The 16,069-nt window shown below is 52.8% G+C and overlaps 1 protein-coding gene across 1 annotated transcript in view; it reads right to left on the bottom strand.

Annotated features, from left to right (window-relative positions):
* Positions 1 to 16,069, bottom strand: part of Casz1 (castor zinc finger 1) — a 146,159-nt gene that overhangs the window by 99,508 nt on the left and 30,582 nt on the right. The window contains exon 2 of the mRNA XM_006975227.4: positions 13,248 to 13,401. The gene's annotated coding sequence lies outside the window, so the exon portion shown is untranslated. The remainder of the gene's footprint in view (positions 1 to 13,247; positions 13,402 to 16,069) is intronic.

Here is a 16,069-nt window from a genome sequence, read left to right as displayed (position 1 = left end):
TGCCCACCTCATAAGAACAGCTACTCTGGCTTTTAGAGCAGATTCCATCCCTACGCACGTCCAAGGTTCAGAATTTAAAGGGTTTTTTTTTTTTTTTTGAACGATAGTCAGGCATATTGGAGAGAGCCAAGGCAGGGTCCTGGGCCAGGACTCTGGTACCCAGATTTCTTACACTCTGGGCAGGTATGTAGTGACAAGGGAACATGTTTACACTCTGTCCAGGGAAGCCAACAAGAGCCGTCCATCCTGACAGTTCTTATTTAAACAGCTGCCTGGCACACAGGAGAGCCATATCCTCCTGGGTGGATGTGTACACCTATCCACTGCCTACCTCCCTGCTCCTAGGACATAACACATCAGAGTCAGGAACAGCCCCAGCCCCATGCCCCATGCCCCATCCATCCATCCACCCATCCATCCATCCATCCATCCATCCATCCATCCATCCATCCATCCATCCATCCACCCACCCACCACTCTATAAGATCCAGATACTCCACCTCTCCAAAAGTCATCTAAGAGGTTTCTATTCACAGAACGAGCTACCTTACCTTCAACCTGCAACACAGCACTCAAAGCCTACTATGACCTGGATATTTTTGGCAGGTCACCACGTGCTTGGGCTTGACAGAAAGGAACCTCACATAGCTGCCTGATGGGACTAGACAACTGACTCCCCAAAACTGCGTCTCCACCCCAAGAAAACAGAGTTCTTTTCCGATCCTCTTTGCCCATTTCTGATTTCCTCGTTTCCGACTGACCTAAAGCCTCAGGGCCTGGGTTTGGATCCCAAGGCTCTGCCCCCTCTAAGGAGGTGACATCAGAAAAGCCACTAATTATCTCTGGCTTATAGGGCTTGGCTATGAAGTGGGGTGCCTGCACCTGTTCATACAAGGGCTAGGCAAATCATGGAGGAAAGGGGTAAAAAGCTCTGGGAACTCGACCACGTGCACCTGTTAGAACTCAAGGCGCGTCGGTGAAGAGAAGTGAGGCTGGATTGTACAGGGGCCAGTGCTGGTGGCTCCCTCCCACCCTGCTGAGCTGTGGCAAGACATATGCTTCCAAAGAGCAGAGAAGCCTCAGGCATGCCCACCCCTGCCCCGCTCCCAAGTGAAGAAACTGGGGCAGAGTCAACAGATGACCTACCTGTTGTCACAGAGTTCCCTTGAGGCAGAGCAAGGCTGAGGACATACTGTTCCCACTGTCCAGGCCTCTGCCTTAGCCACGGGACATGAGATGGGGATGGTGACAAGGAGGTAGGAACTGGACAGGGACAGTGGGGAAGGTGTCAGGAGCCTCTGTCATACACACACACACACACACACTAACACACACACACACACACTAACACACACACACTAACACACACACTAATACACACACACTAACACACACACACTAACACACACACACTAACACACACACTAACACACACACACTAATACACACACTAACACACACACACTAATACACACACACACTAACACACACACACTAATACACACACACACTAACACACATACACACACTGACACACAAATACACACACACTACACATGCACACACATACTAATACACACACACCAACACACACACACACATGCACACACACACACCAACACACACACATGCACATACACACACCAACACACACACACACACACTAATACATGCACATGCAACAAAATTAAAGTGAGAACTTAGCCAATAAGAAAAATCCTATCCCTGTTCCATCGAAACTTATTTTAGGGCAGAAGGTAATTGCCAAGGCTTCAAATAAAAAGCCAACCACAGGCTGTAAATGGCTCCAAGTCTTTAATTAGACCCCAAGGAAAAAAGAAAACAGTCGCAAAAAGAAACTGAAAGTAAGAGAAGCTTCCAGAAGGGAAGACCCAGGACCCTCCTGCCTTCCCCATCCCGAAGGCCTTCCACGATGGCTGCGTTGCCTGTGGCTGACCCTGGAAAAGTATGCTCAACAAGCAGGTTGGCAGTGCCCATTGTTAGAGGCAGATATGGAGCTAAAATTGTCTTGGGCCCCAAGAGAGTGCCAGACCTGTCCTAGGATCCCTTCTAGGGCCTGCCTATCTATATCCCAGCCCACCAAGGCTGCCCTCATGTTGGACACCTTAGGCCTCAGGAGAAAGTGAGATATTTCTACTATCCTTGGGTGTGTGAGAGTGAGAAAAAGATACGGAGTGGCCTTGACTCACTCGAAGGCCTGTGTATTAAAGCCACAGGTCCAGCTCTTTGGAGCCATTTATTCATAGTATTGTTTCATTCTCAGGGTCTCTCTCTCTCTCGTTCTCTCTCTCTCTCTCTCTCTCTCTCTCTCTCTCTCTCTCTCTCTCTCTCTCTCTCTCTCTCTCATTTTGGTTATTCGAGACAGGGTTTTTCTCTGTGTAATTTTGGTGCCTGTCCTGGATCTTTTGAGTCACATATGGCTGGAGGGCTCTAGAGAGCCGCAGACAAAATAGGTAACCCCTGGCTTTTCCTGTATAATACTCCCCCATCCCCAAGCAGATATAAATGTCCAACAATCCTCAAGGGGATGACATGGCAGGGAAGCCACCTGTAGGTTATGCCATTTCACTGAAACAAGGCAACTTCACATCAGACCCCTTATTCTTAAATCCCTGCCCAATCCCTGTCCTTGGAAAACACAGGGGGGCTATACTGAAGGTGGGACTGAGGAGAAAAGCAGAAGCTGCCCTTGGGAAGGCGGTGGGTTGTAGAGGGAGGAGGGGGAATGTGTGATCTCATCTCTCATGTAAGTTAATGCAACTCGGGGGTGACCGACCCCACAGGTGGGGACTGAATGGGCTAGTCTGGTGTCCACCAAACTGTGACTGAAGCCGTAGCCCCGTCCTGGATGTTGAGTAGTTGAGGGATGGTGAGGTGGTCCATGAGGCAGAGGCAGATAAGGAGAAGGCCTCACGGGGGTCAGGGCAGCAGCCACCCCTCTTTCGGTATCTTCCGAGTGTGAAGTCCTGCCACAGGCGGTTTAGAGAACACAGCCTTGCAACTAGGCTACAACTACAGGCATTTCACAGAGGAAGGCCACAGAGTCAGGTGAGGTGAAGGGACAGCCACACATCCACCAAACGGCAAGCCCGCCTTACAACAGAGGGTGGCCGGTCCTAAAGCCATGCCTGCCCTCATCCTTCCTGACCACAAGTGGCTCCTGTTCTGGGTTCTCTGCTGGTGGCTGGAACGCCCGTGCCTGGCTCAGCTGAAACAGAATGCACTGAGCATCGTGACTTTGCTGTGGCACTCACCAAGCCACGGAGCCAAGACCTACACAGCCGTAACTTAATAGGAGAAATGGGTGAGCCGGGCCTCCCAAGTGGTGTGTGTGGGGGGGTCCCTATCGACTCCTCTTGTTACTTATCTCCCTAGGGATAGAGGCGGGAAGTGAGACCCTTCTTTGACTGGAAGCCTATGGCTGTCGCGTCCTTCCTTCCCTGCTCAAGAAGGAGGTGGGAGAGTCAGGCCCCTGGCGGACAGCAGATGTCGGGCTTATTAACACACCGCCATCTTCCCTGAGTGTTCACTGGATGCAGATGGAGGTGACCTCTCTCCTGTCCTCTGGGTGGGGACACACGGAAGCTTCACTCCTCCCTACTCTTTCCTTCTTTCCTCCCGACACCGAAAGACTTCAGAAAACCCACTCCAGCCCATGACAAGAACCTTTTTCTGGTGTCCGGGTGTGAGGTTCTCAGGGGGGACCCTAATTTCTTTTCTTACTTTCCGCTGATTTTGCCCGGAGGCTGGAGTGCCGGGGGTGGGGGTGGGAGGTTCTGCCCCTGCTGTTCAGAGACCTTAAGAACAACCCTACAGCCAAGGTTTGCTAACTCAAAGCCCAAACCAATGAGGCCTAGCTCGTCCTCTCTCCAGGAGGGTTCCCGTGGATATGAGATGGCACCAGAATTACAGGAGAATGCTGACCTGCCCTCCAGGCACCAGGAGCCTTCTTGTGGGCATGTGTCCCTACTCAGGAGTGTCACGCTAAGAGAGCAGCAGGGTCCCAAAGGCAGGGAGCTAAGAAAAGGCAGAGTTAAGCAAAGACTGGACCCTCAGCTAAGAGAAGTCCTGGCATTTCTAAGGTCCAGGAGCCAGGATGGTCCCCTCCATGACAAGTCTTGTCTCTGGGGAGGGTGTACCAAAAGAGGGGCCCAGCAGCTGCGTGACACGACCCTCAGCTGGTGACGCCACTTTGCTACCCTGGGCATCATTCCATTTTAGTTTGTCGTTCTTATTATTTTACGATGGTCTCCGATATCCCAGGCTGGCCTAGAACTTGCTATGGAGCAGAGGATGGCCTTGAACTTGCCTCTCAAGTGCTGGGACTACAGGCATATGCCATACCTGTTTACAGGTTGCTGGGAACTGAACCCAGAACTTCATGCAGGCAAGGCAACCCCTTTCCCAACTGAACCAGTCCCGACTGGCAAAGCATGGGGTTTTTTTTCCTCACTGAGTGGGATGCCCCCTGGCATGACAGGAGCTACCGCACATGCCCAGTACCAGGCCTGCTCACAGCACCAGACTGTGCTGGTCGGGTTATACCGCTGGGACTGCTATTCTTCTCACAGGCATCTCGATCCTAAATATTCCACAGAGGCTTTCTTTCCGACTGGGTTTCCAGAAAATGAGGGGCGACTGGTTCCGTAGCCTAGAAAGCTACCTTTTCTAAATTCTTTATCCCTTGAATCAAAATGAGTGAGGAGGGCAGGGGAGATTTGATTGGAAACTGTGTCTTGGCCATTCTGTGCAAACCCCAGTGACCTAGAGGTGGCCCGCATGGGCTCCAAGACGCATGGACCTGAGCATAACCAGATGGAAGGTGGTCACGTGACCGGACCTTCCTGGCCCCATCTTTTGGAGGATGATCTTTGGGGTGAAGCCTATTTATCTAGGGCAGCAAGGGTTAACACCAGGGCTGGCAGAGGCCAGGCAGCATGGAGCACTCCCTGTTTATTAATAAGCTATTTATCACCAGCTTTGCTTTTAATGCCATTTGGGCTTAATGTCGTTAATGAAATATAAATACCCACGCTAACGATGTCGGTCAGAGGCAGCACGGGCAGCAGACGGCTCAAGAACCAGGGCCAAACCGCTGGGCACGCTGGGGAAGAGCCTGAGAGCTCGGGAAGCGGAAGAGGTTCCCACCAGCTCGGCACCCCCCATCCCCTTCTGCTCCCACCGCAAGAGTCTGAAGCTGGTGGTGCCGGGAAAGGCGGGGAGGAGGCTGCCCAGGGGGCTGGGGAGAGGAACCCTTTGAGAGTGAGGATGGTGTTAACTCCTACAGCACAGAGCCCAGCCCAGAGAGCTCCCACCGCGGGCACTGCCCTCCTGGCATCCGGCCCCTTGGCTGCTGGAAGCTGGACGTCCCCCAGCTGGCGGCAGGCCCTTCTTACTACGCTGAGCTCCCTGACCACGGGGAACAGAGCCAGGGTGACAGAGGTCACAAGAGGGAGCAGTTAGGATCCCATCGAGTTTTCCAATAAAGATTTTCAATTCTGGCACCCAGAATGACATTCTAGGCAGCCCAGCTCTCTGGATGGCTTGCCCTTTCTGAAGCTGGCATAGGGCTACTCTAGGGCCTTGGGAGTGGGTGTCCAGAGGCCTGAAGATGGGGATTTCTGATGAGTGCTCAGAGGCCTCGGAACATGGGGGGTAGCCCTACAGGGCAGGCTTTTGTCCCTAACAGTCTAGCCTCTCCTCCATACTTAACCACGTCTGCCCACCTTGCTATGGGCTCAAAACAGAGCTCATAGCATCCAGTACGGATTATCCCCAGGAACCTCAGGCCTACCCTCAAGAGATATATATGAAGCCTGCCTCTGAAAAACAGTCTCTCTGGGGGAGAAGTGACTACTGGACACTGTCCCCAGCCCAGGGATCATAGATGCCCTCAAGGAGCCTACTCTCCCATATACCCAAGGAGCGCCTGGACCCAAACACAGGATGAGAGACTTGGGCAGGTGGTGACCTTTGCCTCCAATCTCCTCTCCCTGGACAAAGGCAGTGGGAGTCACAGTGACTCCAGCCCCAGGCTTGGGAAGTCCTCGGACAACTTCCCAGAGTGCCACTCTTTCTGGTGGAACCCCAGGCTTCCCTTGGTTAAAAGCCCCAAAGCTTCTGGTCCTCTCCAGGCAGGATGTCAGAAGAACGGATGCCAGGGAAACATGAATGTTTAACACAGTGAGCAATCTTTTAGGATAAGTACATCTCAAACCTCACATAGAACATACTTATGCTAAAAATGATTTGCTGTCTATCTGAACTTCAAATTTCACAGGTGGTTCTGTATCTTAATGGGCTAACTCTGGCAATTCAGTCCAGGCTGTTCAGCAAGGACACCTGACAGGTGCCAATGGGTTATGGTGGATGGCAGCATCACAAGGGCAATGGAGGCTTCCACCCATCTCTGCTCCTCTTGGGACAGCGGACTCCCTTCAAGAGACTCTTTACCGACGTGTCCCCACCCCCTTCAATGGTCATTCCTACACTGCCCTGTTCCACTGCTCACCTGTGGTGGGTCCCCTCTGCCCATACCCCTCAAAGTCACCTCCATGTCCCCAAGGAGCACAGGGCTCGTTTGCCAGGGCCTGGTGGAGCTCAGCTCAGCAGCTAATCCCTTGGGTCTCTCCTGTCAGATTATTAATTAGCTAAAGCGGATCGGTCCTAGAACAACATGCACTCGGGCTTCAGATAAAGCAGGCCAGGAAGCCGGTCGGGGGGCTGCTTAAAGTGACATGACCCTGTTTGTAAACTGCTTCCTGGGGGGCTGGAGATGGGAGGGGACACAGACAGACCCCTTCCCACACACACCTGCGTCCCCTCCCAGATGAAAGTGCATGCTGGGTGAGAGGTTCATTACCCAGGGGACCACGAGAGGAGGAGTCAGTCAGACGGTTGAGGCTTGCGTCTTAATAAAGAGCTGGTGCCTAATCAGATCATGTCCCTCAGAACTCTTCAAAAAGAGTCTAATTTCACTTGGGAAACCGAGAATGAAACAGAATTCTCACTACAGCCTACAAAATAAGTGGACTCTTCATGCACGCTAGGTGCACGGGCCTCCCGACTGGCCTCCAACAGGCCGAGTGGAGACAGGCTCTTCTCTCAGAGATCTCAGTTACTATTCCTTCTGATGGAACGGCTCTTCCCCCAGATATTAATTAGCACGGATGGCTTCCTCACCTCCTTTCTGTCTCCATCTCAGTGACCCTTTGTCCAGAAGCCACACCTAAAATTACACACCAGCCACCTCCCCCATCCCCTTTCTTCCAGTCTCCAAAGCGGCTTTAGTTTTCTCTTTAGCGCGGGTTGCCGCCGATAACCATTTGCTTTTCTTATCTTATTATCATTTGCTTCTCTCCACCAAGTGGAAGTTGCAAGAGGACAGAATACTTGACCCTTATGTTCACTTCCCGAACTATTGTTCAATCAGGATAAATGAATGAGTGAAAATAAGAGAAGAATGAGCAGAGGTCAGAGGTCAGGACCGAGCCCTGGTCCACCCTGCTGTCTCTTCGGCACCCACTTCCTCCCGGAGACTTTCTCCGATCCCACCTTTCTTGGCTTCCACTACACCCCTGCTCCTAGGTGCGTTTCACTCACGTGCACTCCAGGTCTTCTGACCGATGTCCTGGAGGACTGACCCCTCCCCAGCTGGGACTGCTCCTCTCTGCCCAGGGAATGGTGCAGGGTGAGCCACGAGTGACGAGAGGCAGCATCCTGACTCACAGCTGCTGCCCGGGCCCAGCTCAGCTGCTCGCAAACTCCCGGGCTTGGGATTGTTTTGACTTGAGTCGGTGAAGCTGAAATATTGAGTCACAACGGCCCGAAACTTCATTACCAGCTCTTAACACAGATTACTAAGGGAAAAAGTTGCTTTTAATTGCTTTTCCCGATTAGCATTTCTGGAGGAGAAGGTAATGGTACTCTCCTCCACTCACCCACCTTGGGTTATCATTTGTTCCCAACCCTAGGCTGCAAGGTTCAGGGTCAGAAAAGACTCCCATTCCTGAGGGAAGCCAAGGAACCAACTGAAGAGAACACTGGGTGGACACCTCTGTAAGCCTGATGGGAGCAAACAGCCAGCTGTCCGAGGAAGGACCCGGAAGATGGGCTGCAAGTGTCTCACTGGAGCCTCCACTTGGTACCCCCACCTCCATACTTAAGGACTTTTACCTGCGTCAGGGATATACCTGCATGGACTCCAGAATAAAACAGGACAAGGGGCCAGGCATGGTGTACATGTCTGTGATCCTAGCACATGGGAAGCTGAGGCAGGAAGATGCCAAGTTGGAGGCCAGCCTGGGCTGTCCAGCAAGGCCCTATCTCAAAAAGACAAAAGGCAGGGCTAGCAAGATAATTCAGCAGGTAAAGGTGCTTAAAGCTGAGCCTGATGACCTGAGTTCGATCCCTGGGACCCACACAGGTGAAGGAGAACTGACTCCTGCAAACTGACCTCTATTCTCCATGCACACACGCGCACACACACGCGAGCGTGCGCACACACACACACTCACACACACAAATTATAAACAAATGCAAAGCGAGAGGAAGCTGGTGGAACAGGAGAACCTGGAGGGTCTAAAGGAGAGAAATGAATCTGCAGCACGGGCCTGAGACTCCTGTCATATGTAACACCTATGGCATTGCTTCAGGCCAGAGCCTTTCACTGGGGACACTCAGGACCACGGTGAGGCAGAGTGTCAGTTTCCTGTGGGTCAGTCTACCCTTCGAAGCACCATGTCACGATAAGAGAACTCCCCTCGGGGTATTTCTAAACAGGGCAGACACTGCTAGTCTTCCATCATTTTCCCTTGGACCAGTGCCGAATGGCATCCAGAGAGTCTCCACTGGGAGGCAGGAGGCCCAGGAGAAACTGAGGAAGAGGGCTGACTGTGAGTACCTGCATCACCAGAGAACATTCTTACCCAGAATGGAAATAGAAAGACCAGTGACTTTCCGAACCATGTCCCAGCCACACACCCACTCACCCTAAGGGGGTCCCCAGAGAACCCAGCACCCAGGGGTTGTGGAGACACAGACTCCCTTACTTCCCTTCACTGGTGCCTCCCTCTCCCAGCCCCACCCTTCTGCATCCCGCACTGCATCTGTGTGCTCTAGAGCGGCCAGCCTCCCATCAGATCAAAGCCCTGGAGGATGCCATCAGAACTGTCCAGTCCAGTTAGGAGTGCAGGTCACGGATCTAGAGCAGACCCACGGAGGCAGAAGGCAGAGAAACCTCCCACTCATGCAGAGACACAGGCCTGTCCACCCAGCAACACCCTCCCCTAAGGCAAGCAGACACACCCAGGATGACTAGCTGACACCCCCCTCAGAGTCACACCACAGCCCCAGCTGTGGGTCTGGGATATCCCCACCAGCCCCCGCCAGCACCAGCCTGCCCTTCTGCTCAATCCCTCACTCTCCCTGGAGGTCAGGCCTCCAGAGCTTCCCGGAGGATTGAGCTGCTGTGCCACATATTGCTTCCCACTTGGGACACCCCCCTACGCCCCCTGCAAGATGTCACCAGCCTGCCCTTCCTGTCACTCCCCCTGGAGGTCAAGCCTCCCGAGCTTTCCTGGAGGGCTGAGCTGGCCCATATGGCTGGGGATACATTGCCAGCACCAGTTAAGTGCTCCTGGGGCCCGGCAGCCAGCAGTGACAGCTTTCCGCTGGTGCCAGACAGACCTTGAGCTCGCTACCGGGCTACACAGCAGCATCCAGAGCTGCTCAGAGCCTGACAGGATGTCAGAGATGGCCTCATCATCATAATGTCACAGCCAGGATAGCTGCTGCCAATCTGTCCCACATAGGTAATGCCTGTGTCAAAGGCCCCAGAAACAGGGACAGGGTCTGGGTTCAAGTCTCCCAGCACGCCTACAGCAATTCACACCTTTCTACATGGAAAGGATGTTAGGATCCCTGCAGGGAGCTGGGCGGAGGCTAAGCTGGCCCAGTGTATACGGCAGTCTTAGCTAACCCATTTTTTAGCCCTTAGAGATGCTCATTTGAGGATCTGTACGACCAGGAAACATACGATCAGTTCTGGGGGACACGGATCACATTTAAAGCCACAGGGAGGAAAACCCAGAGGACCTTCAAGCTCTGCACAGAACCCATGGTGGAAAGGTCCAAATCGGCTACACTGTGCAGTCTTAGAGAAAAAGGACAGTGACTGTCACATTCCCAGCAGCCAGTGTGACTCCAAGATGGCACTTCCTTGAATATACGAGAGGTGAACCCTCTGAGATCCACGGGACATGGGAGAGAGGGGAGGCACAGGTCCATGGGGGAGCTCAGAAGGGTCCAGGCATCCAGGGGCCTCTCTCGCTCATCCTGTTCAATACATGGGTAAGCCAGCCTCTGAGCACACACAGACACTGCTCCGTTCTCCTCATCCCTGCTGTCATCTTCCTGTTCCCATGGCTCCCCTGACACGTGGCGTCTTCTTTTGCTGCCCCACCCCGTGATGAACTGTCCCCAGGACACCCTCAGCTGTCTTTTAAAATAAATCAGATCACCTTATCTCCCCAGGGGCACCCCATCACCTGTCCCCTGGCACGCAGAATGCCACACATCCTGACCCCCTCCCCATCTACCCAGCCACATGGTCTAGTTAGTTAGTTAATGTAGTTAGTTACTCCCACCCGAGGACCTTTAAATCACCTGTGGGCTCTTTCTGGAATATTCTCCTGCCTGCTCTTCAGGTAGCCATCCACCTCACATCTTTAGTCTCTGCGGTCACCTCAGAGTCTGGCCCTGAGTACCCTATACCACCATGTCCTTGCTCTCTTCTCATTCCATTTAGCCCAAGGTCTGCCATGTTAGTTTTTCTGTGTGTGTTTGTTGTCAGTTCTGACAGCAGGGGCTTCCCGCTTATGTTGTCCACGGGGGAGTGACCTGCAGACACCACGCCCTCTGTGACTATTGAATTCAACCAGATCTTCCGCAGAACCTTCAGCAATGGGCCTGATGAGGTCTGTGGACCACAGCAAGCGCAGACTTCTCCCCTGGTCTACACCCTGGTGAGACATCCCTGCCATAGTGGACCGCAGTCCATGGTCATTGAAAAGGATTAAGTCAGTGAGCAGAGACGCGGCCCTGACATTCCCTCTCTGAGCCTTCAGAGTTCCCAAGCTTCATTATCAAAGCCGGAGACAGCCGATTGCCAGGATGCGAGAGTCCCCCTGGACCTGCTGGGCCCATACACCTTGCTGGGTTGCAAATCCCAGCTGGCATGGCCCCTGGGAGTCAACTGTGAGTGGAAACTTCGGAAAGGGAAAAATTAATGGGCATGTTTTGCCCGGAGAAAGAAGAAAACAAAAAGAACAGAGCAGGTGCACATTAGCCCCTTACGGGGGCTCTGCGGGCACCTTAGCCGCCGCCGTTGGGGGGCAGGGCACTAGCAGGCCTTGGGGTGGGGCATTCGAGGTTCTTGCCCTCTTCCCAGCATTCCAATCCTCCCAGGAAGCAGAGTCAGGCCTGGAGAGCCTAGGAAGGCAATGGAGTCCACAGGCAGAGCTGCAGAGTTGGCTCAGCAGCTGAAGGCACTAATTGCTCCTGTAGAGGACAACACGGGTTTGATTCCCAGCACCCACGTGGCAGTTCACAGCCGTCTGTAACTCCAGTCTCAGGGGATCTGACACCCTCTCTGACTTCAGAGGGCACCAGGTACGCACACGGTGCACAGACATACAGGCAGGCACACACCCAAACACGTAAAATAAAATAAAAAATTAATCCTTTTCTTTTTTTAAATAAAGAAAGTCACCAGAGCCAAAGGAGACTTTGGAGCAATGATCTTGCCACACAGCCTTTCTTGGGCAATAGTCTAAACAGTCCCGATGCTACTCGGGGCGCAGGAGAAGAGCAGCAACACACCTGGAGTACAGATGGACTGATTCCTGGGGCATGACCACTCTAAACCAGAAAGAAGAATCTCTGCCACTTTAGCAACCAAACGCTACATTTGCATCTGATTTGCAAGTTCCTGGGTTTCTGCTGGTCCCCAAGGAACGACAGCCTAAAATGAAGGAGTCTTGCAGCTTTGGGGACCTTGCGAACCCCAGTGAACACCAAGGTGCCCAGCCCTCCATGTGCTTCCTAACCTTCGGGTTTACAGTCCAGGGTGACAGAGCCGGACCACAGAGGGAGGGGTAGGACTCTGTGTCCTACCCAGGGTGCCCATGGAGGAGAACACAGGTGGGGGAAGCCAGGGATGCTGACCCTAGTGCGGTACACACAGATGAGTGGCCCCCAGCCTTGCCCTCCCCAGCCAATCTTGATCCCCTGTACCCCAGGCTCCATTCTAAGATTAAGCCTATCAACTATGCCAGACTTCTCTGGGCTGGTTCTCTTGAGAACGCTGCTAATGACCAATATGCCCCAAGAAACTGCTAAGTTTGATACCCACAGGCAAATATTTGAGAGTACAGCTAAAGACACTCTTTGTGGCTAAGTGATTTGTCATAGGCAAGGGGCTATTTTCATGCCCTAATCAAAGATACCCACACTTTGTCCACTAAGGAAGGTATAGTCTGGGCTGGAGATAGCCCTGACAGGTCATTCCCAGGCCGGCTCCTCCCACAAATAAACTCAGGGCAGAGCGGCCTGTGAGATTGCCTATGCTCATGCCAGCCAGTGTGCACACAAAACTGCACCCTCCTGTCCCCAGGGTGAAATTCAGAATGACCCAACACTTTGATCTTGGAGTGGCATCTGATGGGGTAAGGACTCGTCACCTGAGATATCTGTCCACTGCTGTACCCTTAAGGTCACATCACTGGGATCACTGGAAGGACTCTTCAAGGTCAAGTGTACCAACCTCTTTGAAGAAACCAAGACCCAGAGGGGTGCAAGAAATAAGCCTGATGTTGGCCGGGCGGTGGTGGCGCACGCCTTTAATCCCAGCACTCAGGAGGCAGAGCCAGGTGGATCTCTGTGAGTTCGAGGCCAGCCTGGGCTACCAAGTGAGTCCCAGGAAAGGCGCAAAGCTACACAGAGAAACCCTGTCTCGAAAAACCAAAAAAAAAAAAAAAGAAAAGAAATAAGCCTGATGAAAAAGCCAAGGCTGAAATGTGTCCTGCTCCCGTTTCATGGGACCCTTTTCCGTCTACAGTATATGAGCTACAACCCCATGAAATAAGTAAGTCTAAGGACCTGAAGCGGCAACCCTCCAACTGGCCAGCCCTCACTTCCCAGAGCATCTTGGGAACCAGGAGAGGTACCTTTGCATCCCAAGAGGCCAAGGTCCGAAGTCCATTCCAATGCACGGCACCGGGAGCTGCACGGTCCTCCGGTGGAGGAGGAGCCAGTGGCTGAGGCAGTCGGAGGGCAGGTGGGATGGAGAGGGTCTGCCTTCCCTCTGCTAGGTCTGTGTGCCTGCCAGAGAGGAGCAAGGAGAACAGGTTAGGTCTGGGCCGGTGAGAAGGTTTAGCTGATAAGGGCGCTTGCCACCAAATCTGATGACCTGCGTTCAGTCCCTGGGATGCACATGGCAGAAGGATAGCTGATTCCACAAGTTGTCCTCTGACTTCCACACCTGCACCATGGCATAAGTGCACAAGTGTGTGCATATGTGTGTGTGTATGTGTGTGTGTGTGCACATGCGCATGCATACACACCAAACAATAAATATAATTTTAAAACATTTTAAAGATGACTAGGTTACAGCTGGCACCCACCAAGCGATTACACACAGAGAACAATGAAAAAGTTCCAGCACCCTGTGTGGTAACCAGCCAGTGAAGCAGGAGATTCTTGGACCTGCCTTGCCAATCAGCAGATGGCATTGCCATGGTGCATGCCATGCCTGACTCTGCGGCCAGTGTGCCCTTTGCACAATTATTAGCCAATTGCTATGAGGTGTCATACCTAATAAAAGAATCGAGCAGGGGAAACAATACCAGGCCAATCAGGTGTCACCCTGGGTAACAACAGAGGGATCACACCCAAGGCTTCGTACCTGGGGTGAAAGGTCAGCCTGAGAATGGATCAAGTCAACAGATCAGACCCATCCCACAGAACCAAGCAATCCTGGAATCCTAGCTGCCTGCTCTTTCCAGGTTTCCCTTGGGTGAGCTCCTGTCTGTTCCCAGGACCCCCGAGGAGCCCGTGGAAGTCTTTAAAGAGAGAATCAACAGGGTAAACAGGATGGGAAACCTGATTTCTTCTCCATTTCCCCCTCTGCTCTGCTATAGGGCTATTTCATCTCAGACAGGAAAGAGGGTGTGGACACGCCCTCAGAGGAGGCTGCTGGGAGAGACTCCTTTGTGATAGGTGCTGGGCCAAACACATTGGCCTGAAGAAAGTTGGAGCCCTACTACCGGCAACCTTTGTGTCAATTTAAGCAAATATTGTGGCGTTTCCATGGCAATTCCTGTTTTGAATATCCACTTCGCTCATTTTTTAAAGGGCTTTTCCTGTTTGCATTTCAACTTCAGACCTGTAAATATTTTCAGCCTTTTTAGGAAAAAAAAAAAAAAAAAAAAAAGAGAGCCTATGTGCGTGCAAACACAAGAACACAAACAAGTATACAACTTCTCAGAGGTGGCGGTCCATCCTTGTTGTGGACCATCCTTGTGATGTGGGACGTGGAACCCTGAGGTCACGTCCACTCTCAGACCCACCCTGCAAACAGAACTGTCACTGAAATTTGGGTCATCCCCGCCTCCTTTCTGGGGGTCTCGCAACATCCCATACATTGTGGCTGTGTGTTCCCCAAGTGGCCCATCCTCGACTGTATGATCTGCATGGAGCAGGCAGCAGCCTGGTGAGCTTTCTAACTCAGTCATCAAAGCCCCCAGGGGTCTCCCCAGGTGTGTGAGCCCTTCCTCTCCCGGCTCCCGAGGCTGGCTGAGTAGGAGGGAGCTGGCCCTTCGAAGGCGCGTTTCAGCACCAGACTCTCCTCTCTCTGCTGGGGCAATGCTTCAGGACCAGCTCCCCAGGGAAAACTGAGGTGGAAGGTGACTGCAAGCTAGGGGTGGATTCGCCTGGCTCCCATCCACCCTTCAGCATCACACAGGGTTAACAGCATGTTTCCTGGTTTCCATGGATTCCTGCCAGGCCCCTAATGTGAGTTTCGTGTGATTTGGGGGAAGTGGATTTCCTTTGTTTTCCAGTTTGGGAATATTTTTTTCTTTAAAAAAGAGGAAAAAACACTTTAATGGGAACTTCAGGGCCACTGGGAGACTCACTCCTTTGGGTTCTGAAACTCCCTTGCCTGTTAGTCCAGAATCTCCTGAAGCCCAGGCAGCTTTTGGCCCCAGCCAAAAAGACAGCTGTGGGCCAGAGGAAGGGGTGTCTTGTATCATAGACAGCTTGCACCCCAGACCACTCTTCTGTGGGGGTCTCTACCCCAGGACCCCATCAAAAAGAGCCTCTCTAAAAGTCAGCAACTGACTTCGGAGCTGACACACACCCCTCCAGTCTCACACTGGGACATTCACACTTGCCCGGGTCAGGGGAAATAGCTACCTCCCAGACTCCTAATAGGAGCCAGAAGACGAGAGTCCAGCCACATGCCAGAGGTATCCCAGAGTCTCATGTTCTGGTCAAGAAGGGTTCCAGTTAGGAGGGAAGAGGATATTCCAGACCCCAGCGGGCTTTTTTCTCATCCAGACCACCAAAGGGCTTGCCCAGGAGAGAAGGAACTGAAGAGAGGGTGAGACCAGGCCACCTCCTCCTCAATTTTCCCATTCCTGCCATCCCTGCCCAGCCTTGCTAGGGCGGCATGACCTTGTTCCAAGACTCCCCAACCTGACCCATTTACTAAACCAAGGCATGGGCCCCAAAGCCTTCCAAGCACTTCGGCCCTCCCACACCACAGCCCCGGGGCTGAGGCACAGATCTCGGTCATTAGGGGCAGAGCCTAATCGGTCTCCAACCAGTTGACCCAGGTGAAGAGTTGAGACACAGTAACAGACATAACCCCGAAGATCTAAAAACAGGGGTCTAAGGCCGGGTTCTGCCACTTGACCCTCCGATGGCCTTCCTGGAGCCAGCTGATCTCCGAAAGACTTCCTCACACGTCTACTGGAAGGACAGAGGA

This window comes from Peromyscus maniculatus, chromosome 2 (genome assembly GCF_049852395.1).
Source record: "Peromyscus maniculatus bairdii isolate BWxNUB_F1_BW_parent chromosome 2, HU_Pman_BW_mat_3.1, whole genome shotgun sequence".
In the NCBI taxonomy this organism is placed as follows: Eukaryota; Metazoa; Chordata; class Mammalia; order Rodentia; family Cricetidae; genus Peromyscus; species Peromyscus maniculatus.
The sequence above is the reverse complement of the archived record's forward strand: the minus strand, read 5'-3'. Positions and strand labels throughout refer to the sequence as shown.